At 54.3% G+C, this 27,089-nt stretch overlaps 1 long non-coding RNA gene across 6 annotated transcripts; it reads left to right on the top strand.

The window, feature by feature from the left end:
• The first annotated feature begins 388 nt into the window (after positions 1–388).
• Positions 389–26,346, top strand: LOC132666943 (uncharacterized). Of its 6 annotated transcripts, none has more exons than XR_009604909.3 (3): positions 389–6,294; positions 6,832–19,075; positions 20,348–26,346. It is a non-coding gene; the product is annotated as an uncharacterized LOC132666943 (long non-coding RNA). The 6 variants fall into 6 exon arrangements; XR_009604911.3 differs by having other exon boundaries at positions 389–7,758; positions 11,420–19,075; XR_009604910.3 differs by having other exon boundaries at positions 389–10,010; positions 11,420–19,075.
• The last annotated feature ends 743 nt before the right edge of the window (positions 26,347–27,089 follow it).

Below are 27,089 nucleotides of genomic sequence, written 5' to 3'. Positions count from 1 at the left end.
TCCATTAAGAATGCTACTTACTAATTTAAGGAGCCCAAGGTAGAGTGCTTTGGGGTTTTCAAAAAAGAGGGAGCTGTGCTCCTATCTTGGTGAATTGGAAGATGTCTCTCCTACATGTCCCTGTCCCACACCTGCCCCCCTCCCCCTTCCTACCATTGCAACTTCTGGCACATAAGCCTTTCAAAGAATAAAAAACAAAAGAAAAAAATGGAAAGCTTACTGCTTCTCAATGTCCCCTGATGTTAAGTGCACGTGTGCATGCGGACACACACACACACACACATGAGGTGTGATTTTTGTGGCTACACTTTTGGGGCAGTTACTTTAAAAAAATTTTTTTTAATATTTATTTTTGAGAGAAAGATGGGGGGCGGGGGGTGGGCGCAGAGGGAGAGGGGAGAGGGAGAGAGAATCTGAAGCAGGCTCCAGGCTCTGTCAGCACAGAGCCCAACACGGGGCTCGAACTCACGAGCCAGGCAGGAGATCATGACCTGAGCCAAAGCTGGATGCTTAACTGCCTGAGCCATCCAGGTGCCCCGCACAGTTACTTTTTATAAACAAATCGAGACAGCAGAGTTTCAACATTTATCAGTTTATCACCAATGCTGAGTGTAGATTGTACCAACGTTTCCTTTGTTAGGGGCTCTGTCTGAGTTTTCTGGAGGCACCTGAGCCAGGAAGAGGCCGTTCTGATATGCACTCCATTCTCCTCTCCCCTGGGCCAGATGCACCTCCTCCTTCACCTCCTTCCACACTGAGCTGGGTGATTGGCAGGTGAAGTACAGACCCTGCTTGGGACAACCCCCTTATTTTACAGATGAGGAAACTGAGGCCCAGAGAGGGGTCATGCTCACCCAGTCCTGCAACCTCTCCACCTTGCCCTCCCACCTTCATTTCTGATGCTTTCCTGTGTGAATGATACCAACTTTGCCTCTCCCTGGCCCCACATCCTGTGTTACTCTTTTCAGAATATTTCTGAGTAGGTGGCCCATCACCCTCCCATATTAGGCTCTTTCCCTCCCTCCAGACCCTCCTCACCCCACCACTCTTGAGTATCATAATGCCAGCACCCATCTGTGTCCGTCCATCCGTCCCAAACTCAGCATGGTCAGCTTTATCTTTCACCGTCTCGTATCCACAGAATGGGCCACAACAGGGTCATGCCTTAGAAAGAGATCAGGGGAAGTGATAATTGACAATTTACTATTAAGATTGTATTGAACAAAATTCTCTTCTATTTTGACTAATGGCCGGAGAGACAACTTTGCCACTGTTTTGCTTTCCCCTTAATCAGGATACAAAAAACTGTAAAAATATTGTATCAAATCCTCATGAGCATCATTCAAATCTTCCCTGACCCATTGCCTTCATTTGAAAAGCTAGCATTTCATTAAAAACAGAACTGTTGTGCATGACACTTGACAGTACATTCATTTGTCAGGTGACTCTGTCACTTTGCAAACAACCGCTTGGATGTCCTCCGCAGGCAGGCGCATAACCTCTCCCTGGTAATAGCACGGCAGCCCTGGAAGGAACTCTGGGCTCCACTTTACAAATGAGGAAACTGACACCCAGCGAGGGGAAGGAACTTGCCTAGGGCCACTAACAAGTACTAAAAGCAGGACTAGAATGTAAGCCTTGTAAATCCCCTCAGGACCCTCCCCCACCTCCCCAAGCCCACCCCCAGCTTCTCACAATGGTAGAACCAGGATACTGTCAATGGAAAGGATCTTGGAGGTCTTCTGGACACTTCTAAATGCAGGAAAGGCTGGACTGTCCACGTGAAAACAAAGCCTACTACATACACTGAGGCATTTGTCATCACCTCCTGGGCAGCTGCCTGAATTAGAGCTGCAGGTCCCAGGAGGCGAGACTCTGCCCCAGAAGCAGGCTCAACAAAGCCCCTGCAAACACGAGGAATATACGCGTTACTTCCCTCCAGCTCATCAGAGCTACTTGAGGGCAGGCACTGGGCAACCCGGCTTTGCCATCACCCTCAGCAACCAGCTTTGAGGCTTCCTCAGCCAACAGGTGGTCACAGAAGCCCCCCAGCTGCTGGGTCAGTTGCCAGGACTTTGAGATGTCGACAGAGAAAGATAAAGACCAGGAAACCGTTTCTAACAGAGTTGGCCCAGAGCAGAGAGTAAATGCCAGGAACGGCCTGGAAGAGGCTATAAAACGAGAATAAAACAGGATGATAATTTATGATGTGCAGTAAAAAGATCTGGGGAAGCTGAGCAGCCAGTGAGATTTCATTTCCCTCTGCTCGGTGGCTCTTCAACCATGCTGAGCAGTTCCCTGCCCATCCAGGCAGCCCCCACATTTTGGAGAGCCAGCCCCCCGTCCCACATGAAGGCAGCAAAGTAAGCCGCGGCTGTCTTCCAGGCCCCATAGAGCCCTCACTATACGGATTCTTCCCTGCAAGGGCATAAGCCCCCCAAGCCCTCAGGGCCCCCCAAACCCTTATAATAAAATCCATTTCCATTGTAGGCCACATTACACGTGGTGAAGCACCTTCCCACCCATTATCTTATTTGATACTTACAGAAACTCTGTGAAGAGCCTCCTGTAGAGATATTAAGAGAGGGGCTCAAGGTCACACAGCTAGTCAGTGGCAAATCCAAGACCTGGATGCGAGACTATCTATTTCAAGATCAAAGTCTTTCTCAAACCCAGCCCCATTCCCCCTGCCTGGAGCCGATGACTTTGAAATTCAAGGTAGAAGTGAAGGCTGGTCCCCATTTCCAACCTCCCCTCCATCCAGAAAAGCCCCAGAGGCTGGGGCCCAGGCCCAGGCCAGAGGGCACCTGCTTTAACTGGCCCTTTGAGCCCCAAGGTGGAGTGGGGCAGTCCCAAAGGGAGGCCGGCAAATCTCATGTCAGGTACACCAGGCCTCACCCCAACCCCTTGACTGGGGCCACATGCTGGTCACTGAGTTTGTGGAGCCCGTGGGCTGCCCCTGCTCTGGGGTTTAGTGGGCTCTCCACCGGGGCTTGCCAGGTATCCCAAGGGGCTAAGACAACCCCTTCCCCACTTACTGCCAGGCGTGAAGTGATCGGTCTGCTGCATGGAGAACACCTCTTGTCCTGTGCGGGGCGGTGGTGTGCCCCCTACCGCTCCCAATCTACAACGTTCAAAGGCAAAGGCAGGCAGCAGCCAGTGAGAATGTCCCGCCACATCCTTCCAAGGGGGTTTGGAAGGTGTCTGAATGTGGGGGAGGGGGGAGGTGCCTGGAAGGAGCGAGAGCACTGGACATTGCTCGCATTCCAGGGATTCTTTCCTTGGGGTGACTTGGGGACCCTTTCCAGCTTGATAGAGGGGAAGGGGAAGAGTACAAGAGGGTCAGAGATGTTAGAACTCTGGGGCTGGAGCCTGCTGCTGGTTCTACCGCTAAACCACCGTGTAGCCTCAGACAATTCGCCTCCCCGAAACTCACTTGCCTCTCCTTGCCCATCTCAAAGCGCCCTTGGAAAGCTCCAATCTCAGAGGCTGGATATGACAGGCCTTTATAAATCTCCAAGGTCCTTGAATTGTAGGGTGCTGTATCTATTGTTGGCCGAGCAAAGAGGTCACCAACAGGCAACGCTCTCGAGGCCATTTCTGGCCTGTCCCCAGGCCTGTTGGTGCCACCGTATCCCTGCCACATCAGGGGCCTAACCGCTCTCCCCCTAGGCACTCCTAAAATGAGGGAAAGCAATGAACTCTGTCATATCAGGCCAAGGTGGAGAATCTGAGGGTCACGGATCCCAGAATATCCCCCCCCAAGATGATCACACTCCCCACATGCATCTTTTCTTTTTACTCCTCCTTCTTCCCGTGATCCCACGGGGGAAGGCACAGCCCTGCACTCACTCCACTCTGCTGATCTACCTCAAGCTCACTGTCCCGATCTCCACTCACTCTCAAGAACCGCTGTCTGCCCCCGCACCTGGCATGCTGCTGTCTCTGCTTGAGGTTGCACAGCCCAGCAGCTGGCCGGAGGCCCATCCCCGAGTTCTTCAAGACCGTCTGGTTACCAGGCACGGCAGCAACTGCCCTGAGTCTGTCTCCAGTGGTGTAATTTTCTGATCCACCTCAAGAACCCCAATTCTTCTACCTGACTTGTTGCCTCTGTTTAGCTCAGTGAACCCCTTGGATCAGTTGACGCTTAAAAGGACAAGTCTTGGTCAACTCAGAGCACAGAATCTCAAAAGTGACTTTTCAGGGGTGTGGATGCCACCACCAGGGGCTCGAGTGCTAATTTCCCCTTGCTCTCCAGGCACCCAGGTCCTCTCCTGCTGGTCCCCCCCCCAACCACTAGGCCCCCAAGCTGCTGCTCTTTTTCTTTCTCTCTGTGACCTCCCCTTCCCCCCACAAAACTTCAATTCCTACTGTGGGTTCACATAGGCTACATAACAGGTACAAAGGAATTGAGTTTTAAAGTAATTTATTTGAGGTCTCTGGGCACCGCAAGGACTTCCGGAGGGATAAAAAAACATAAACAATGTGGTGGCCCCTTTGGCAAAGCTCCGCCGTGTGTAACAAACCCTGAGGATGCTCACTGGCCTGCCAGCTTTCTCCTCCTTCCTTTGCAAAACACACGATCAAAGGATCCCTGATGGAGAACCCACCCAAACCCACTGAAGTCACACCTCCGCAGAGGGCCGCGTCATAAGAAACCCCTAAACTGTTTCTCGTTGGTCTGGGTATATTTCTCCAAACTCTCCAAGGGAAAAGGACAGAGGTTTCTGTGACCAAACCCCGAAGTGAGCACCCTGGGGTTTCCTGCCAGTCTGGTGATTTGGCATTCTGACAAGCTGTCCGTTCCTTTCCCTCCCCCTTGAGTTCTACAAACAAGACCACCCAGGGCCATCCAGATGCTCCCCCAGCCAGCCGTGGGCACCAGGCTGATCCCCTTCCAGAATAGATGCCTTTCGAGAGCTACTGGCCTCCCTTCGGGGCCTCCGTGCCCTGCTCACATCCAAGGGGTTCCAACATCTGCTCCTTCACTGTCACTGGTGGACTGCGGCCTGGCTTGCTTGCTCCAAGTTAGCCGAGGCGGTTCCTCAGGGGTTGCTTGTGGCTCAGGGTCACAGTGTGCTGGGTTCAGGGGGCCCCCGATCCCAGTCCCTGTCCTCATGGAGCTTACAATCTGGTGAGGGACACAAGACACAAAGACAGCCCCAAGAAGGGAAATCACGCGGGATGCACCTGTAAGGGCCAGGTGCAAAGCCTTCCTGCCGGGATCTAGCCCAGCAGGCTGTCGCTCTACAAACCCTTCCCCCCCAGACCTAGATAGAGACAAACTTCAGTCTAGCCCGGATCTGGGTTGTGGTGGGTTCCTAATTAGTGGGGCCTGAATTAATGAGTCTTCCTCTTTTCGTTGACAATGCAGGGAAGACGCTTGCTGGATGGAGCTGTTCCCCAGACAGGCCTGTCTGGCTCTTTTCCTTCCAGAGCCTACTTAGCCCCCTGCCCCTGCTTCTCTCAACCTCCCTCTGTTTGTGTTCAGCTTGACGTTTCTATTGACGTATTGATCTCCGCTAGGCGAGGAGCGTTTCTGCTGAACACGCTCACTGCTCATTCTGGGGGCTGGAGGGCAGAGCTGACCTCAGCTCTTCAAGTGCCGGGGCTCGAGGGGCAGGCCCGATGGGGGTGCCGTGGACAGGGGCCTCTAGTCTGGGGCGGGGAGGAGCCTCTCTGGCATCGGGATGGAGATCTTGATGGGAAGCGGGGAGACGGTTGTTTGGAGGGACAGAGGCGGGCAAAGCTGCGGCTGCCCTCGGGGGAACGGAGACACCAGGTGGCACAGAGACGCAGATCGACCTTGGAGTCTTTCTATCCAGCTCCAGAACTGAGTGAACACGTGTCCCCATCTGCAAAGGGAGGCTTTTTTCTCCTCGCTCTTTATGCGTACTTAAGAGGAGGCTTCAAATAATATAGGGTTGTCCTTTAAAACCTGTAACAAAGCACGCCAAAGGACTAACTAAGTAAGTGTAAGCTATGGTTCCTTGTCACCGCCACCCAAGGACCTATGAGGTAGCCAGCTAGCCAAGCAGGGTCTTGAGAGTATGGTCCTGTCTCTGGCATCTGGCCAGGAAGTAGCCACAGGTTCACAAAGTGGGTCCTTCAGGGGTCCAGGCGAGGCGCGTTTGTCTTTTGTAGTTCAAAGAGGCGTTCCATAAATGTTCTCCCTCGCTGTCCTCTCCAAACTGCCAGGGCTCCACCCCATCATCCGTGTCGTGGAATTTGGAGTCACCCTGGCAGATCTCTGGTTTCTGCACGTACCCCACACCAAAGGCAACATTCAGGCTGGTGAGTGGGGGACGTTCAGGGGGGACCAAAAGGGAGCTACTTCTTTGTCTTTAACTGGTCTTTGCTCCCTCGAAACATTTCCTTTTTCCATTTTTTTCCTGCCTGCTCATATGGACCTTACCCCCAACACCATAGTCTCTCCACTCAAGGGGGAATCATCTGGCCCCGAGTGGGATGGTGTTGAGCCATTCCTTGGTGATAAGAGTAATGTAAGGAGACATTACATGAATTCTGGCATCATGGAACATTCGTGCATACAACCCAGCAGGCTATTAGCAGATTGCTTGTCAGGAAATGCATGTTCTCATCTTAGTGGAGTGGGAAAAAGGCAGGGCCCAGGGCCCACTTCCAGCTCTGCTACCATGAGTGGGTGAGCAGTTACATGCTGCATCCAAGCTTTGGCTTCCTCCAGGTTGCATTCCAGAACTTTCCCCGAGTCTCTTCTTTGGCTCAGACATTCTAAGCTTTAAGAGCACCGGGAACCCTTTTTTTTTTTTTTTTTTTTTAATTTTTTCAATGTTTGTTTTATTTTTGAAGGAGAGGGAGACGGAGCATGAGCGGGGGAAGAGCAGAGAGAGAGGGAGACACAGAATCCGAAGCAGGCTCCAGGCTCTGAGCTGTCAGCACAGAGCCCGACGCAGGGCTCGAACTCACAAACTGTGAGATCATGACCTGAGCCGAAGTCAGACGCTCAACCGACTGAGCCACCCAGGTGCCCCCGGGAACCCATTCTTATATTTCAGATAAACTCCGTGAAGAATCACTTCGTCAGAATTACCCACAGAATGACCCACTCAGCCCCCTGAGTGGGCAGGGTCGGAAAGAAATCTGAGTGTATCTACACTATATCCCTGTCATAGCCCTGCACGCAGCCATCCCCGAGAGCCAGGTGCAAGCCTAGATGCTTCTGGTCACCCTCTGCTTCCTGGTGGCCTCCACCCCTGGTCTTGTAGAATGAGCTGGGCTTTTTCCACACACTGGCACCCATCAGGCACATAGTTACCCACTGTACCCCTTGCCCCTTCTCCATTTGAAATGTCCTCAGGGTAACCTGATGCAGCCACTTGGGAAGGAGGCCTCCCCATGTGGCACTGTTGAGGCCCCCAACATCCGGGTGTTCATTTTCTCTGAACGCTTAGCTCCCAGTGGGGTTTAGTGTGAAGTGGCTCAAGAACCCAAGGGCAGCGCATCTGATCAGCAAAGGGACAGGAAAGCCAGCCATCCCATTCTTCGCCCACCACCTGCCCCACCCTGACACTCAGGCCCCTCACCCATGTGCCCCAACCTCTCCTTCCCAGGCCTGGCCCAGCGACCTATCTGGGCCCTCTCGCGCCCCGACCCACAGCTCACCCCCACCTGCAAGAGAAGCCCTTTTTGGACATGAACGATGCCACCACTGAAGCGACGAGGACTAAGACTTCTGCAGAGGACAGACCTGTCAACAGTTAAACGTGACAGAATGTGGTAGGATTCCTCAGGGGGACAGACTGGTCCGTAAGGCCGGTGGGTTCAGGAGGGAGCACACAGGAAGGTGGTGCTTGAGCTGGGTAGAAGCAGTGGGGTGCGAAGTGTGGGCCCCACGGACTGGCTCGACCCAAGTGGGGCCTAGGGGGAGGGTCAGCCACAAAGTGGGAGAGGAGCAGAACACGCACCACTTTTTTTGATGTTCAGATGCTTGTGCTGCTCTCCTTGTGGGCCCTTCTTCCTTCCCCGGGGACCTGAAGTTGCCATGGCAACAAAGCTCCATTGCAACTGCTGGGGACCAGCAGTAGGAAATGGGGGCTCGGTGAGCTCAGGGTGGAAACCCCCCCCTACCCGGAGGTGTTACTGCAGGCTTAGGGGTGGGGGAGGGAATGTATGCGAGCGAGCGAGCGAGCGAACCAGTCCGGGGTCAGGAAGATGGCTAAAGGAGAGACCTTCTGGTGGAGGGGATAGAAAGGATAAACATCCACAAGAGTGGAAATGGGGCTTTCTCCCCTGCTCCACATCCCCAGGACCCAGTGGGACGCCATGTTTGAGAACACCAATCACCCACCGCAAGAGCTGCAGGGGAACACAGTGCCAAACCCCCCGCCTGACCCCATAGGTGACACAAGCTGAGCTCTACCTCTGGAAGTGAACAGGCTTCTTTGCCTCTGCAAGGAGGGCAGAGTTCCAAACCTCTTCCAGCAGTCCCCAAATTGTCATTGGCTGCCCCTCTCACCAATGTCCATCTTGACCTCCCGACCTGTGTCCCGATCCCATCTGAGGCATCCATGGCATCCACGTGCAGCAAAGAGGGTCTTGAAGTTCTTCTGAGGAATGACTTAGGGCAGAAGAGGGAGAAGTACTATGTGACCTGATGTGGCCCTGAGCTGTGGCCACGGCTAAAGGTTGGGGAGGACGGTGGTCCTGTACCACCAGTGGGGCTCCATGAGAGTGGCCTATACCCCCTGTGGCAGCTTCCCCTCCCTGAGGAGGAGTGTGATGGGGTGATGGAGAGGGCTGGATTGGGGGTATGGCATGTGGTGATGTATGGAGGTATATCTGTGGTTGAAAGGCACCCGGGAGAAGGCCTTGCAGCGGGACCCCTGGCATGGAGGTGGGACCAACGGAAGAGCCCTCCGTCCTGTTCACGACCCCAGTCATGTTTCTCCTCAGCCTCCCTAGCCATGCATTTGAAGATTTCCTTCCTCTGAAGGGTGAAAACCTAGCTGGGTTGCCCCATTAGGATCCCACCAAGATGCAGCGCCCTCAGGTTAGTGAGACTCAAGTGTTTCCTTGTTCAGTATAAGTACAAGAAGCCACATCATCCTGCATGTGGAAAGGGAGTTCTCAGCCATTCCTCAGACCCTCCGAGTCCCCGGTCCCCACCTAGATGATTCCATCTCCTCCCCTGGCTCCCTCATCCATCCCAACCCCTACCGCAGAAGTGGGGAAGGCCACCTGGTGACTAACTTTCCATTCTCCTACTGGGGTCCTGCCAGCAATTCTTGGGAGCTTCTGCCTGAATCCCAGCTTGGATGAACAATCCACTCATGTGTCCCCAAATTATTGTTCTGCCTCTGAAGTTGGTCAGATTTTGATTTCTGAGGCCCGGCTGTGAGGAGTGTGCCCACCTCCTGCTTCTATCCTTTCAAGCTTTTGTTCTCAAGACCTTCCCTAAGCTAACTGATACTGCAGAGGAAGGTTGAACAGGGTCAGGGCACTTAACACAGATCTACAGGAAGCAGTGAGGGGCACCGTGTGGGGTGGGAACTGGAGAAAAGAGTCTGTGGTTGAGCCAGGCCTCCCCCCACAGGGGCAGGGGGGGTGTCTCCCCTCACCCCAGGTCTACTGCTGACCTCTCTGTCCTGCTCCCTTGTCATTTCGTCTCCATCACCCCATCTCTACCTCTTCCTTCCAATGATTCTTTTCAGCTTCAACTCGCGTTGCTCTTCTCCTCATGCTCCCAGCGCTTCTCAGGTCAACCCTCCGAGAAGCCGGACCCATTTGCCCTGTGTCGTCCCTTCTTGCAGGCCACATCTCAAGTTGACTTTCCTCGATGGTCTGCCCATAAGTCAGCTGAGACCAGGCATGGTGCACGGGACTCTGGCTCTCTCTGGGGTTGGACAGTTGTCTTTTGAAGGAACCATGAGCGTGACACAGCCGCAACTGGCAGGTCCACGAAAATTCCATGAATCTGACAGATGCCCACCGAGTGCCTATCACATGCCAGGCGCCGTTCTAGGCCTCGGGTATGCCATGAGGTCAGAGCCCAGCCCGGCCTCTACCATTCTTTTGCCAGCGCTCTGGAGTCTGGCAGACTCTTCCCTAAGAGATAAGAGATGGGCGGTGTCGGGAGAACACAGAATCTTATGGGGGACCCAGCAGAGGCCCAAGAACTTTTCCGGCCCCTGCTGTTCATTGCGGACAAGGAAACGGCTGTGCAGAGAGGTGATCTAGATAGCCAAGCGCTCCTGGGTGGGGAGCTGGGACCGCATGGCCTGTGTCCGTCTTCATTTCCGGGAAATGTCCACCATGTTTCTCCCTCGACTGGGAGGGAGAAAGGGAAGTCCTGAGCTCCTGATTCTGCAATTCTTCTGCCCTTGCATCTTCTCCCTTTCTCCCTCCCACCCTCCAGGCCTCCCCAGACTGCACCTAGGCTCAGCCAACATGAGTAGGCACAGAGTGGGGGTGGGGGAGACACTTGAGAACCCACCTGCTGAGGAGCCCAGAGCCAGTCCTCGGCCCTCTGAGAAGCCAGATGGGCTACCTCCCTGATGTTTCAGACTCCTCTGCTGTCGGCTCTGGGGCCACTTTCTGTCACCCCGTGTTGATGACCGAGCTTGAGCCCTGAGGCAGGTGTGCTAAAACAGGACCCCGCTGCACTGAAGCCTTGCACTAGAGATGCACTAGACTTCCTGGCCCTAAGGTCACATGGGATGTGAGTGGAAATGCTTCCGGGGGGAGTCCAGTCGCTTCTTTCTAAGCCCCAAATCATGGGTCTGGCGTCAGCCCAGTAAACTCCCTCCGCGTTGCTGCCTTTTGTGCTTCCATTCCAAGTCGTCTTTCTGTGCTCTGCTCCTTAAAACTGCCCCTGTCCTTACCCTGCAGCAAAGGTGTCCCTTGTCCCCTCCCCGTCCCTCCCACCTTCCCCACCACTCCACAATCACCTCCCGTCCTCCTTACTACCTTGGTCCAGCCACACCCACCATCCCCAGGATGGACCAACTGGAAGAGATGGAGAAAGAATGAGAAGGAGGGTTGTCCTGACTGCATCCAGCTGAGATAGGGAGGCCCAGGTCTGGGTTCCCAGCCTGGACAGCACCAGGAGACTCTCCTGGAAACTCATATACCCCCCGGGGGGTGGGGGTGGGGGGAGGGAGCTCGGTCAGTAAGTCTGGGCTGGGCCCACATCTTCAAGCTTGACTGTCTAAATAGGCAAGCCCCCCTCTCATCCCACTGGCAGTCTCCAAAGGGGGAAAGAGAGAGAGAGAGAGAGAGAGAGAGAGAGGAGAGAAATTGCATTAGGGAACAGTTGCCTATAACTGTTACCAAACTTTTGCAAACCAAGAAACAACAAAGAAGTAAAAGTAGTAGATAATTAAGTACATAATTGTACACACCACTCGTTAATTAAGCTTTTACTCCTCAAACCTGACAGAATCTGCTCATAAGGTGATAGCGGGAGGGAATGCGGCATATGGCAAGCCATCTGCAATACCAACGCCTTGTCGATGAAAACCTCGCTGGCCCACAAAAAGAAGGAGATGCTAAATGTAGTTTTCCGGCGCAGAGCGATTTATCTTCATTCTGGGCAGAAAAGGAGTTGACGGTACTGAGCAAAGATGAACGAGCGTCACGAAGAGCCGAGGGGCTCCGTCTGTGACAGTGACGGTGGCGGCGCCCCCTCCGCACGCGCCCCCCTCCCCCCCGCTGTTGGGTGGCCCCTGCCGGCAGCGTCCTGGGGGCCCCTTCGGTGGCTTGACTGTCTGAGTGCCTGTGCCTTAAGGGCACAGGAAGCGGGGGAAGCCAGGTGGCGTGGCCGGGGCTGGGGTGGGCTCCCCTCTGAAATGCTCCCCGCTCTGCGCTTGTGCGGGGGTCAAAGACCCGCGGAAGCCCGGAGAGGAGTGAAATAATGGGGGGACACTGACGGTCCCCTTGTTTCTCAGCTGTCTGTCCACTGCCTGTCATTCCACCTTGGGAGCTTCTGGTCTCAAGGGTCCTTAACCTGTTGGAGCCTACTTCCTCAACTGTAAAATGGAGATAAATTACCTACCTGGGCAGCTGCCCTGGGCACGTAAGACCTGGGAAGACAATGCAAAAAGTTATTAAACCCTGGGAAGCTTACATATGAATGCAATTGTTGTTCTTAATCTTTAATCGGGAGCCCTGGAGCCTTGAGCCACCTCTAATTCCAGTGAACCCTGCCCCCAGCAAGCAAGCCCAGAGTGAGGGCCTCGGCCCTTCTACCCCAGGCAGTGTCTGTGGCTCCCTTCATTCTAAGGGGCCCTTCCAGTTCAGCTCCTGTGTTCTAAGAATCTGACACAAGCGGCTCTACAGCTGGAGGAAGGGGGGGTACCCGGGAGATGGGGCTGTTGGGGGCCAATGGGCAGCTGGCCTCCTGGGGACACAGCAGGGCTGGGGGCATGGACGCAGGCATAGCCCTGCCAGGCTCTGGACATGCGTCTCTGCTCCCCTCCACCTAACTGCTCCTCAGACGGTGTCCCCACCCCAGCGGAGAGGTGGCTGCCTTGGCCCCATCAGTGGGGTCACATAGTACAAAGCATGGTGACTTATGTGTGTGGAAGTCCCCCTCTTCCCCCGTGGAGTCCCTAGTTCAGAACTGCCCTCTACCCAGATTCAGGCCAGGACCCCAGCCATTGACTTCTTGAGTCAGAAGTGGGGGGTGGGTTCCCTCCATCTCTACTGGGGAGGGCATCCATTGGCACTCATCAGTGTCTTTTTCTCTCCACAAGTATTCCAAGAAATGCCTTGTTAGACGGTGGGGACGCGGCCGCCTTGCTTTCGGGCTCCTCACCTCCTACTCCTACCTGCCTCTTCTGCAGGGCCGTGGGCCCGTGGTGGCTCCCTGTCCCTCACCCAAGACTGACTGGACCCTTCCTCCAGGGGTTAATTCTTCTGCACAGGCAGCCCCCAGGAGGCCCCTGTTCCTATCACGTGAGAAGGACTCTGTACAGACCCGAGTCTACTCCCTGGAAGGTAGAGCCTGAGGCTGGTCAGCATGATTGAACTGAGCAGATGATGATCTCTGAGCATCTGCACGGGCCTTTCCTGGACATAGAACGTGGCATTCATTGCTTCCTCCCACCAACCCCAGAGGGAGGCAGAGAGAGGGGAGGGCGGCAGGGATGAGGGGGCACGGGGACCGTGCACTGGCCAGGGCCCTCCCCTCCTTGAAGGGTGGATAACGGTGTTCATTCCAGAAAAGGCAGAGGGAGCGCCCTTCATACTCAACACTTCACGTCTCAATGGTTTTATTACTTTCCACATTTTATCAACAAAGGAAGTGAGGCTACATGATCCCCAACATCATCACAGAGACAGATTTCTTAGCTAGAAGGAATCAGAGATAGTTCACTCCCCCCTCATTTTACAGATGAGGAGAATCAGGCCCCCAGGACAGGAGTGACTTATGAAAGGTCACCCAGCAACGGGAGAACTCTCCCTGCCTTAGGATCTCAGCAATGAGCATCGGGCCCAGTGTCTTTGATGAGGTTTTTGGAGGATGACAGTGGGGTTCGTGGGGTCTGGAGCCACCGGCCAAGAAAGAATTCTGGAAGACGTCTTTGGTGCAAAAAAGGTGATTTTATTGAAACACTGGGAGAGCACCCGGTGGGCAGGAAGAGCTGCCCCGGGGACCACAGGAGAGACTGGTTTTATACTATGGGGTTGGGGGTGAGGTAAAGTCCAGGGGAAGTTTCCAGTGAGATTTTCATATGCTAAAGAAGACTCCCAGGATGCTATTGTCAAGCCAAGGTTGTTTTTCCCTCTAGCAAATCATTAACATTAAGACAGGAGTTCCTGGAGAAACGTTTTACTCGGCCAGCCTCAAGTATTTGTCAAGGGGCTGCGGGTTACAAGGAAATTTAGTTCTATCCGCCATTTCCTTCTGCCTTTGTTTCTCACGTCACTATGGAGGGGTGATGGAGACTTAGGTCCTGCCGTTCTAGGATCTCTATCAGTTAACCAGTTGTTTTCACCCTTTCCTTTGTTCCTGGGCAGCCAGGAGTGCGAGGAATATCACACATATCCCACCTGGGGGTGTTGGCGAGGGGGGGGGGTGGGTTGCAGCCTGTCAGCTTGCCTTCTGCTGCCTCATCAGCTTCAGTAAGGAGTCGGCAGGACAGGAAAAGCCCGTCTGGCCATCGCTGGGAAGGTAGCCCCCAGGGATGGGCAGATGGCCTCTGTATTTCTGAAAACAAACCCCTTTTTATGTTGCTAAGGGCCAAAGCTCTCTTGGGACATAGTTTTTCTGACCCGCTGGGAGGTCGGAGAGAAAAGGGAGAAAAACTGTGGAATTGGGGCTTGGTGTGGCGTGGGAGGTGGGGGCTCAGGTTCAGTCCCAGCCCCCAGACAGTGGACTGTGGCCGCAAATGACTGAGGAGAGCCCTCTGAAGGCCCCCAAGGCCTGCGCTCGGCTCTGCGCTGGCTAAAGTCTGCCCGGACAGCATCCGTCTCGGGTCTGCCCCGCTGTGGGGTGGCACTGAATCCGCACAGATCCCGGGCCTCGAGGCACCCAGGACATTCACAGGAGGACCCCGGGGCTCCATAGACCCCTCTTGGGGAAGAAGCACATCGGCTGCAGAACCCTTGGCGTGTCTGGGCTGACGGGGTGGAGGAGAGGAGCACTTTTCCGCAGGCTTTGAAACGAGCAGAGTGGTTGGGGAGGACAAAGTGAGGTGGCGTAGCACGGAGCCGGCATTCTGGGACCCTCTGGCCTCCCGCCGGCCTCACTCCTGCAGTTTCAGATGCCCTCCCCAGAGGAGGGCCTGCCTGACGAAGGCCCAAGGTGACAGACAAGGGCACAGAATTGCTGCCGCCCCACCCAGCACCACAACTACAAGCCCCCATCCTAAACACAGTTCCCCCAGGAACGTCTCTCAGCCAGCTTGTCAGGTCGGACAGCCTTCCAGCCTCTCAGGTGCAGCTGGGGTCACCCTGCAGAGAGCGGGCCCTCACCCAGAAGCTCTGAGTAGCCGGGCCCCTCTCCCCGGGCCCTGCACCCAGGCTGGCAGGAGGGTACAAAGTCGTTCTCTTTGGAGCACCTGCCGGCTGCTCTGGGCGGTGGGCCAGGCCCTCTGCTACCCTCTACCCAGGCTCTTCCTGCGCTGTCTCCGAGGCCCAGCCAGGACCAATGGGATGAGTTCTATCTCTGGCGGGGCTCCCTGGAAGCTCCCCGTTTTCGCCTTCCCAGCAGACCAGGAAGGCCCAAGTAGGGGTCTAGGGCTTTGCCCTCAGGACCTCAGTTGTGCAACACGCACCCAGCCAGCCCTCCTTGGCTTCTTCCCCCTCCTACCCTACACCCTATAGCTGTTCTCTCAAGCCTGCTCTAGGAAAAAGAAACTGGTGATCCTACTGCTCCTTCTGAGCCCCCCAAAGCCTGCTGACCAACGCTGGCCACAGCCATCCCTTCCCCGGCTCTCTGCCCCTCCCCCTGTGACCCTGTCCTCCCTGACCACTGTGCCTCTATAGAAGCCGCAGGGGACATGCCCCAGATTCCTGACGGCCTCCCGTGGCCCCTTTTCATGGGGTGAGGCTTCCTGTTTGGGTCTCCTTCCTCATTTGCAGTTGCCTGTAAATGAAAAATCTGAACAGGTAGGAGGGAGGGGAGAAGGACTGGGCAGGGGCCGAGGAGGTGAATTTTAAACAATGCAGTCATCGGGAAGAAATTTCTCAGGCAAAGTTGGAGATCACATTCTCCAGTAGCAAACATGCTCGCCCGACCCCTGGATGTGGGAGATTAATGGCCGATGAAATGTAGTGTTAATCTCCAAGGATCTTGCTCGGGGATCATATGAATTGGTTGCCCTGGGTATAGTAATCAAGCGGATGGCTTTACGGTACAAATGCTTGTATTCTGTCTTTGTTAGAAGGCACACCGCTTAAAAGGAGAGCTCTCAAATTTCCCTTCTTTGTCTTCAAGCATGAAGGGAACATAATTTGATGCCTTTGGTAGATCCCTTAGAACAATGTGCCTGGGGATAACAGTTCGTAACCTGCTCTCCCACTGCTTCTTACCCAATCTGGACCCGTCAGGCATCTTCAGAGAAAATTCCCAGAAAGGGACCCAGGAAAATTATCCCACCCACCCACCTACCTCTGGATGAGGCCCCCGCTGATCTCCCAGCTGTTCCAGACAAAGTATAATCTTGTGCTCAAAGATTCTCCACAGTCTTGTTTGCTCTTAACCCTCCCTCCCAGACTCTTGGACTTGGAGGGCAGCTCGCCACCCATCCGTCCATCTGTCCATCCCACCGTGCAGAACTATTAAGTGTCCAGTGTTCAGTCTATTAGCACTGAAGAGGGATAGGGTCGGGAATTTCCCAGAGGATCCCAACTGAACATAATTTCATCTAAAAAATGTTTTTAATGTTTCATTATTTTTAAGAGAGAGACAGACTGCGAGCAGGAGAGGAAGACACAGAATCCGAAGCAGGCTCCCCGCTCTGAGCTGTCAGCACCTCAGAGCCCGACGTGGAGCTTGAACTCATGAACCGTGAGATCACAACCCGAGCCGAAGTCAGACGCTCAACCGACTCAGTCACCCAGGCACCCCCATCATTTCATTTTTTAAAGTGAATGGGATATTCCAATAAGTCCACTGATGGGCTTGATCTTTTTTAAACCTTTGGGTGAGCGACTTCAGAGAGGCTGCGGGTTTGATTTCTGTTTTCAAATACATGGTGACTAATGGACACCACCCTACACTCCTGTGAATGGAAAGGTACTTCTGGGTCAGGGTCAGGGTCAGGGACAGAGCCAACTACTGTCCAGACAGCCCCCACCCCATCACCGGGAACTGGGGCCAGGTCACCAGCCTTAGAAAAAGGGACCCTGAATGGCTGGTGGCTCAGAAGGGATAGGCTGGGACACCGGTTCATAGGTTGTAATCTTATAAGAGACCAGTTTCCCAAAACCAGAACCCCAATTAACTGTCCACATTGAGACATATAACCGTCACGGGCACTGGAGTGTCCCGTTTGTCCATCAGTGCATTCTCCCTGCACATTAGTGGGTGACATGGGACAGTGAGTCCTAACGGGAAGTTTAGGGCAGAAATCAGATCGGAGAGGAGGTCCTGGGAGCTGCATTTCTGGAGTTCTCTACTGAGAAAATACTGACACCAGGCAACACTGCTGCAAAAAGTCTTCAGCAATGAGGCAGAGGGAGGCTTGTGGCCCCGGTAGCATTGTGTGCCCTCATCTGCCCATCATCTGAACTTTCTTCTTGTGCCTGGGGGACCCCTGGCTTCGTCCCAGGCCCCGCCAGTGGCTCACACCTCCCCAGGCTTTGAGCGGGAAGCGGCAGATGGGCAATCTCCCCAGCGTTCAGGCCTGTCCATCTGCTGTGCACACTGCAAGGGCTGGGGTCTTAGGGTGTCGGTGGCCTCCTCTGGGCCAGCTCTGCAGCCGAATTTCAGATGCCGTTCCCGGTCAATTGCCTCCAGGCTGCATTCTCTGGCCCTTGCGGAGTTTGAGCTTCCTGGTGTCCTTTAATAAATTCCATTTCTGCTCTTATCCACCAGTGTCATTCTCTGTGACCTGCAAATAACCCTGCCTGATAGATGACCCCTTGGTGCTGCCACCTGTCAGCTGTCCAGAGTCACACAGCCGGTAGATGGCACCTTGGACAAGTTCCCGCTGTCTGCCCTGGGGGCTGTAGATGGGGTGCCACGTTTACATGTAGAGGAGGGACCCATCCCTGCCAGACGTGCTGGCCAGAGCAGGCTTCTTGGAGACAGTGGGCCAGAAGGGTGAGTAAACTAAGTGGGTGAGAGGAAAGGGGATGGTTTTCTGGGGGAAGAGACATTATACCGAGCCTGGCCTTTTGGGCAGTAGAATCGGGAATGGGCTCAGGATCAGGGACATGGCCCCTGTGCCAGTGTGTCACCTCCGGCCCCTGGCTCTGAGATGACAGCAATAGAAAACAGAAAAATGAGCACTTGGCTACAATTAATTGCTAAGATGCAAAGAAAAATTGTTCTGAATATTAAAATTATAGATATAATGCTATTAGGAGCATGATTCGGGGTTTATGAAAACATTATTTATATTGATTTATTCCCAGAGCCATCAAGACTCCTTGAAAATAATTAAAGTTGACATTTCCATTGCTGAAGCTAAATGTTGGTATCATATAATGAATATTACATGCTTGGGATGGGCTGTGCTGTAGAAAGCATTAAACACCAACATCTGGAGATTCCCCCCTCCCCCATTATGAGTTGCCAGCCACCAATGAATGCACAGGCCTCTGGGGCTCTTCGCCTCCTGGCCCCTGGCCCAGACCCCCAGCCATCAGCCACCCCAGGGACTCTTAAGAGCTGATGGGGACATGAGAACCAAGGATGGGGTTCAGCCATGGCTATGAGCCAGGGAAAAGCAAGATCCAGACCGGATGCCAGCCCAGCCAGGCCTTGCAGGAAGAAAGGAAGTTAGAAAGGAAGAGAGGGGTGGGGAGTAAGGAAGACAGAGAGGATGTATGAAGGAGTAAGATCTTCCTCCCTGCCTTGGGAAATTCCCCACACTTCTTTTCTTAAGTGAATTTAAAAAAAAATTAATATTTGTTTATTTTTGAGAGAGAAAGAGACAGTGTGAGTGGGGGAGGAGCAGAGGGAGAGGGAGACACAGAATCTGAAGCAGGCTCCAGGCTGTCAGCACAGAGCCCAATGCAGGGCTCGAACCCACGAACCGGGAGATCATGACCTGAGCTGAAGTTGGACGTTTAACCGACTGAGCCACCCAGGATCCCCTCCACACTTCTAGGACCACAAAGCTGCGGCCTCCAGGCTGTCAGCTGAATTACCAATCTCCACTTTCCCTGAGGCAGGTCATGGCCCGGAGGGTCCTCCTTTGTTGATGGCTTTGTAAGAGCCCCTTGTCTCCTCTCAGGAGCCATGCCCGGTCTCATCGCCTCACCCTCCAACTTCCAATGGCTGGCATCTGTTTTCTCTGCCCTCAACTCTCCACCAAGCACACAGGGCAGTTGGCCTCTCCTGTTCAGCTTTATAAAACCCCAGAGGAGGGGAGAGATGCCTAAGAGGATGAGCTTCAAACAGCAAGACAGGGACCCCCTGGTGAGTCATGAAATCAATTTCATGGGCTGTGGCCAGCATTACCAAACAAACAAGCACACAAAACCGAAAAAGCCAAGTAGAATATATCAGAGGACGTGGGCCACAGTGATGGGTAAGGTTCCTCAAAACCTTGTTGAAGTAAGTTGACGTGCGCGGATGTGTGGATCCTGTGCAATATTTATTTTTCAAAACAGTTTGAAGTTGGTTTGTTATTCTAGAGTTTCATCCAGACTTCAATGTTTCCATATCAGTTTCTGAAGTGTGGGCGAAAATGGATACCTTCAATCCGTTTGTCTCTGTTATTTTCTATTTTGGTTCCAGGATATACTCCTTAGGGAGGGGATGGACTGCGGAAGGGGTAAAACCAACTTATGCTACACACACTCCCATAAACACACGCACGCATGCGCGTGTGTGTGCGTGCGCCAGTAGAGATTCAGAATTTACGCTGTCTGCATGTTCTGTGTGTGCATTTGTGGGCCCTGAACAATCCCTGCAGGAAAAATTAGTCAAAGTGACAATATTGGCACCTGGTTTTGTGCTCATTAAAAGCTCACAGACGTGTAAATCACCCACAACAGATTTTGTCTCATTGGTAACTCCCATAGGCAGCGTGCAAGGAGGCAGGAGCCCCATGTCGCCGTCACAGCCAACCCCGCTGCTCTGGAGGGTCATCTGGAGGGCTTTTGGGTGGCAAGAGCCATCGCTGTAGGGGGGCAGGGCAGAGATGGGGCTGGCACTGGGGGATGCTGGAGGGGTGGCCACTCCCAGGAACGCATTGCCCATCAGCCCCACTTTCCCAAGTAATTTTTTGCCCTGGCCCCATTTTTCCTTCGGTAAGCAGAACCCTCCTGCAAGTTCTTCTAGACAGTTCTGTAAATGAGTTGATAATACATCCCTTTCTGCCTAAACTAGCCAAGGAGGAGATTGCTGTCTCTAGGCTGGCCTCCACGGGGAGTCGCGAGTGCAGGTAGAGTGCCCGCCTGCTCGTGGACTCCTCGCTGAGGCGATGGGAAGAGCCCCAGGGCCCAGTGTAGATCCTTTAGGGACCCTTGGTTTCCACGCTCTGGTCTTTAGAAGGTCGCGGGGAAACAACTGACCATTGGCATCAGCCATGAGGAAGTCCCTGCCGGAGGGATGAAGCTGACAGGGCTGTGGCAGCAATGAGGACCCCTGAACCAAAGAGAACGCAGAGGAAGGGCTGGGCTCCGCTGGGCATGGTGGGACGGGCTCTTAGCTGCCGATGGCAGAATCCCAGGATTCTTGTTTCAGCAAAAAGAATTTATCAAGGGGGCGCAGACAGCTCACAAAGGCACTGGAGGATCCGAACGGACAAGACCAGCTGAGCTTCCCCAGAACAGCTGCCCACACCACATCCCAGAATGAGGCTTCTGTTTCCTCGAGAAAGTGCTGGAGCAGGAAGCTACCCTCAAATGACCGATCCCGATCGACTCTAGTGAAGTTTCCCCTTCCTCCCTCCCCTCAAAACCCAGTTCCAGGGGTGCCTGGGTGGCTCAGTTGGTTGAGCGCCCCACTTCGACTCAGGTCAAGATCTCCTGGTTCGTGGGTTCAAGTCCCTCGTCAGGCTGTGTGCAGACAGCTCGGGGCCTAGAGCCTGCTTCACATTCTGTGTCTCTCTCTCTCTCTCTGCCCCTCCCCTGCTTGTGCTCACTTGCTCTCTCAAAAATAAATAAATAAACATTAAGAAAAAAAAAAAAACACTGTAGTTCCAAATCAAAGTCTCATGGGAGTGCATCGGATGGCAGGATCCTGATCATATCTGGAACCCAAAGGCATCTGGGAAATGTAGCCTGTAGCTTCCCAGCCTCCCAGTGCAGACGGGAAAGCACAGCACAGTGTAGGAATGGATGTTGAATGAGCCAACCCGCCGTGCCCACACATTCCTTCTACCGTCTCTTCCTCCCTCATCAGTCCTGGGGCCATGGCGATCTCCAGCTCCCCATGTGCTTTGAGCAGCGGTTCTGTGTAAGGTGGTCGGGTGATGAGAGCCATAGGGACTGAATGCATCAGCCCAGCTTCTTAGTTACCACCCACAGATATCTCTAAGTAGTTTAAGCGGAAAGCAACTTGTCATGGGGTGTGCGGTGAGTCAGAGTCACTGGGAGGGCCAGACAGCAAGTTTCGCAGCTGTCCACCAAGGAATAGCATAGCGTCCAAAATCCCACCGTAGAAGTGGATTCCAGGGACCCGGCTGCTGTCCCAGCAGACCAGGCGCACCATCTTGCCCACTGTCACTGAAGACACGACACGAAAACTTCTGTCACCATGGGCCCTGGGATCAGACACGCCTGCAGCCACCCTCTCCGCCACAGTTTGCTCTCCTGTCGTCTCTGCTGCTTGGTAGAATGTGGGTCATTCTACCCATGTGGGTAGAATGTGGGTACAGGCCTGTACCCCTGCTGCAAGGGAGTCTGGGAAAGCAAGTGTTGGGATTCCTTAGTGGGAGATGGGGGCTTCTGGAATAGGACCGCTCCCAACTTCTTAGGGTCTGGGTGGCCACAAAGAAGGTCAAACATCACCTCCAAAGCCTAGGCCTGATGGGGATTAAACCAAGAAACTTGGCCGCTGGGGTGTGGGGTGGGGCCTGCTCTCTCACCTGGGCCTCTTAAATACTCCTCCGCCTCTCCCAGCCGGGGCACACCCTCTTCCATCTTCCTAGCTCTCCCCTGCATCCTGGTGCCAGCCTACTGCCTGGCACATCACGGGTGTTGGCTAAACGTCTGTGAATTGAGCTGAGCCGTCTGCGTAGTTAATCCGCCTGGCTCCTGTCAACACAACACGGGCATTTGCCTGGTGACGGGGCCCAGCCTGTTTTCCATCCAGCAACTCCGTGGGGAATGAGAAAATCTTGCCTTTGCAAGCTTCCCGTTAACTGTGACCATGACCTTAAAGACTGGAGATGGTTCTGGGACACGGATAAAGACAAGGAGCACCAGGGGAGCGGGGGAGGGAGGAGTGGCAACGTAATACAAACAGCAGCTGGCCTTCATCAGATCCGGTGGGGCAGTCACGTGCACCAGCTGGAGTCAGACCGCCTCCCCCACCGACGCAGGCCTGGGCAAGGTTGTTATCTACCCTGTGCCTCAATTTCCTCACCCATATAATGGGGATGACAAATGCTGGGTGAGGCTCACATTACTGAGTGCAAGGAAAGCCTTTAGAACAGGGCCTGGCCCCAGGAGGAGGATAGCTTTTCAGTGGAGCCTTCAGTCACGGTCACGGTCACCCGGCAAGCGTCACACCTGTTTGTCAGGTGAGTTCCATCATTAGCACCTCCCTTGAGTTGCCTGAGGTCACACAGCTAGTGGCCGGCAGACCCAGATTTGTCTGACTGCAGATACTCCAGTCACCCATAGCCCAAGAGAAAGGGGGTGAGCTCAAGCGGTGCACGCTCCCCCCCGTCCCCCGCCCCCAGACATCCATACCAATGTGCCTATGACGTGCCCGGCACCACGCTAGGGGCTAGTGGCCCCCGGGGAATGGGCTGAAGACCACAGGAGATGACCACAGTCCGATAGTTATAGTCCAAGGTGGTGAGTGATGAGGCAGAGGTGGTCCAGGGTCCTCCCAGAGCCGACCAGGAGGCACAGGCCCAGCCTGGGCATGTGGGAGGACTTCCTGGAGGTAATGGCACCGGGCTGAGCTTTTGTTTAAATTTACTTTATTGGGGTATAATTTGTACATGATAAAATACATCCATCCTAAGCAAACCGTTGGATGAATTTTGACATGTGTACATATGTATGTAACCACCACCCCAGTCAGGATATGGAACATTTTCATCACCCCAGAAAGTTCCTTCATGCCCCTTTTCAGTCACTATTTCCCCACCCCCCACGCAGATGACCACTTTGGCTGAGCTTTAAAAGACGAGTAGAGGAAAAAATAAATTAAAAAGACAAGTAGGACCCAGCTAAAAAAGGGAGGTGGCAAAGTACAGAGAAGTCTAACATCACCATGACTGTAGGAAGCTATAAGCGTTTCCGAGGGAGCAAGCCAGGGGAAGCCAGTGATGTAAGAAGGGGCCTGTCAGAGAAGACATTGTACACTTGGAAGGAGCTGGGACTCCATTCTCGGACCAAGAAACACAAACCCAAATGCCAAAGAAGCTTTGCATTTCATAAACAGGGCTCTAGCAACTGCGAGACTAATTGATTTAAAGGGATATGCCTGGTGCCTGGGAGGATGCTGGAACGTTCTAGAGGGGAGATAATAAAGACATGAACAGGGACAGTGGAGGCAGAGACAGGGATAAGGAGGTGTATCTGAATTTGGGGAAGGTACAAGGAGTACAATCAGCCCCCACCTCCTTCCCTTGCCCACAGGGCCCTGCATTCTCCATGAGCCCTGGTACAGGGACCTCTCCTCTGGCACATGACCTGCCAGGCCATCCTCGGCTCACGTATGTGAGACACACTGGGCAGAGCGATGCTCCTTCGCGGGGGCCATGCTTTCTTTCCTACTTCTCAGGAGCCCCCCACACCGCTGGCAGCATCTGGCACATGGGGAGCCCACCCCGGACATTAACTCACTTTGGAGCAACCGCGGAAACATATTCGAAGCGTTCCATGCAGCCAGTCAGATGTGCGTGTGCCGCACACCCCCTCCGTACCGGGCTCTGACTCGGGCGCTGGGAATAGAGCAAGGAAGACAACAGCGTCCCCGGCCAGCCCTTTCCGAGGCAGCCAGGAACATGTCACTTACAGGTGAGCGACTTGGTGGCCCTGCCCCCCGGGATGGGTGGAGGGGAGGTGCACACCGAGCAGATGATTTGTCAAACACAGAGATGAAAGGATAGCAGGCAGTGCTGAGGGGGAGGGGGGGGCAAAGTAGGGTGAAGCAGAGACAGAGATGGCGTGATCAGGGATGCAGAGGCCACCTGCCTAGAAGGTGACCTGAAGGGACCAAGCTATGGAGAAGTCTGGGAGGAGAATGTTCCAGACAGGAGCAGACTTTCAAAGGCCCAGGGGCAGAGCGTGGCTGGTGTGGCTGAGGAACAACGAGGGGTGAGGTGAAGCAGATTCTTAGGGCCCTGTGGTCCCTCAGGAGGACTTTGAATGAAGACAAGAGCTACCGCGGGGGTCAGAGCCGAGGGGTGGAATGGTCTGACCTAGGCTTGAACCAGATCACTGTGGCTGCTGTGTGGAGGGTGGGGCTAGGGCAGCAGCAGCAAGGCCAGGCTATTGCACTCCCCCAGGAGAGACCAGGAACAGCCGAACCAGAGGGGAAGCAGTGAGATGGTGAGAAGCGGACGGTCCCGGCTGACGTCTTGAGGTGGCGTCTGGGAGCTCGGTGATGGACTGGGAGTGGGGTGGATGAGAGAAGGCAAGTACAGCTCCAGGGATGGGGTCTGACTTGGGAGGATGGAGCTGCCATTTAATGAGATGGAGAAGCTTCAGGAAGAGCAAGGTAGGGGTTTTTTTTTTGGGGGGGAGGGGGTTAGGACTGTGTATGCAGGCACACCAGCAGCAGTTACCATAACGGCCGGGAGGAATGCAGTGCCCTGCACAGGAAGGTTGGTCCTGAGTACTCTGATGCTTGATGTCATTTAATCCTCTCCTCAGCCCAGGGAAGGACGTGCTGGTTTTGTTCCCTGTGGCAGGACAATTGCTTGAGATACAGACTCTGCATCTTTTCTGCCAGTTCTTGCCTCCCTGCCTTTGGTCAGAGCCCAAGCTCAAAGGGGAGCTAGTTTCTGGGGGTTGGTTGGGGGGAGGCAGAGCCTCTGGTCAGGCTGTAGAGGGGCTTCGAGGTGTCCACAGCCTCCCCCAGAACCCAAAAGCAACAGGGCCCACCGCAACGAAACCAGTTACCTCCGTGGTGCAATGAATGGAGACACCAGACAGCTACACAATCTTGATGGGAGCCAAAGCATAACTGAGGAGGCGTTCCCTTCTAGAATAGTGAGACTGGGTATGGAGGTCAGATTATCCTGGTCATAAGTGACACAAAACCTGGCCAGAGTGGCTCAAACCCAGTGGTGTGCAGGAGCTGGTCCGCCAGCCGAGGTAGGAGTATTTACACTTTGGGAACCAGCTAACACGACATGTCAGGACTCTCTCTACCCCCACCCCCACCAAGCGTGTTGTTAAAGATTTACTGGCTGACCGTACTGGGATATCCTAGGATAGGACTGACTGTGGGACACCCATCTGTCACCACCACAGCTCAGACTTTCTCTCCCCATCATGTTCTTCCCAGAGTGGCACGATGGCTGCCAGTAGCTTTAGACCCTAGAAGTCCCAGGGCTTCTCTTTCCCTCATGTCCCAGCAGAAGCCCCTTAACTGAGCTTCGCGGGTCCTGCTTGGTCACATGCTCACCCTGAACCAATCATAGCGACCAGGAAGAAGAAAGTGCTGCTGGGCCAGACCTGGATCAGGATAGATGGTGTGTGTGTGTTTGCCTGCAGTGGGGACTCCTACAGGAAGCCACACGCTGAGAGAGGCAAAGAGGCTGGTTCCTCAAAGAAAAGCCTGAGGGCTCTCAGTGGAGGAGTGAGTAATGGATGTTGGGGCAGGCAACACCCACAGGGTCTATCACACTTGCCTTTGTAGAACAAATTCATATTAAGTGGCCTAAAGTCACTCAGCCAACTCAGGATTCATGTCACCAAGACCCAGGCTCCTTCCATCATCCTGCTCCGTCCTCCCCCACCCGGGGTCAGCCATGATCACTACAGCTCTGGGCTCTCACCCTACCACCCATGCAACCAAAGGCCAATTAAGGGGCACAGGTGCTCTGCCCTGGCAGCTTCCGGGTGTGGAGAACCCTTCCGCGGAGCCCCAGCAAGCTTCCCCTCTCATCTCATTGGCCAGGACTGGGTCACATGGCCACCCCTCCACCAATCATTGGTTACCTGCGGGGCTGGCTCTTTAAAACTCCGCCAACTCTGGGGACCGGTCAGCAACGAGGAAGGGGGACAGTGGTCACCGGGGTCTGCCAGGGGGTTGATTACATAGTAGAGGGCAGTGCCCGCCACAGCGAGGCCCGGATTAAAGAGCAGCGTCTACACACCTCCTCAGGCTCAAAGAAGAGTCAGCCACGTGCCTGCTTCCGAGCTGGGAAGGTGAGGAGTGTTGTGGGCCGCCATAGGGTCACACTCATCCTGGTTTGTGCAGACACCTGGTTTATTCCTGTCGTCCCAGTGTAATTTCTTTCTCTCTTTTTTAAATTAATTAATTAATTGATTAATTAATTAATTAATTAATTTTTGAGAGAGAGACAGACAGACAGACAGAATGTGAACAGGGGAGGGGCAGAGAGAGAGAGAGAGAGGGAGACACAGAATCTGAAGCAGACTCCAGGCTCTGAGCTGCCTGCCCAGAGCCCGACCTGGGGCTCGAACTCACGAACTGAGAGCTCATGACCTGAGCCGAAGTCAGACGCCCAACTGACTGAGCCACTCAGGTGCCCCGCAGTGTAATTTCTGATTGCACCCCCTTTCCCTGTTGGAGGGGTCCAGAAGGTGGATGCCGGGTTCCCTATGAGACCAGAGCATAGGGAGGCTGAGGAGATCTCCAGGAAGTGCCTCTGCTGGAGTTTTCCAGAGGTGTCTTCAGGTGCCCAACCAGGCAGAAGCAAGGGGCTTGGGGCTGGGGTTGAATTCCCCACCCTGCGCTGAGAGCCTCCCCTGTTGAGGTTCCTGTGTCCTGCCCTGAGGCGTTCAGACACAGCCTGGTGATATCTACCCCAGATAGCTGGGGACCAGGCCCTGCCTTCCTCAAGCCTCATTCCTGATCCTGAGGCACACGGTGCCAGCCCGCAGGCTGGGCTGGATGTCTCGGGCCAGCACGAGGTGGAGTACAGAAGATGGTCGGCGGCATAAATATGGGGGTGTCAGATGGCGGCATCCATGTCTTTGTTGGAAACACCAGAAAAGTCTTTGGGGGAGGCCGTGCAGGAGCAGTGAGCAGCAGAGAAGCTTGGGACCATCTTTGGCAGTATTTTCCAACTGTACCTTGCCATCCAGGAATGGGAGAACCAGCCTTTTGG

Source organism: Panthera onca, chromosome B2 (assembly GCF_046562875.1).
Source record: "Panthera onca isolate mPanOnc1 chromosome B2, mPanOnc1 haplotype 2, whole genome shotgun sequence".
NCBI classification, from domain to species: domain Eukaryota; kingdom Metazoa; phylum Chordata; class Mammalia; order Carnivora; family Felidae; genus Panthera; species Panthera onca.
This window is presented reverse-complemented; position numbering and strand designations above follow the sequence as displayed.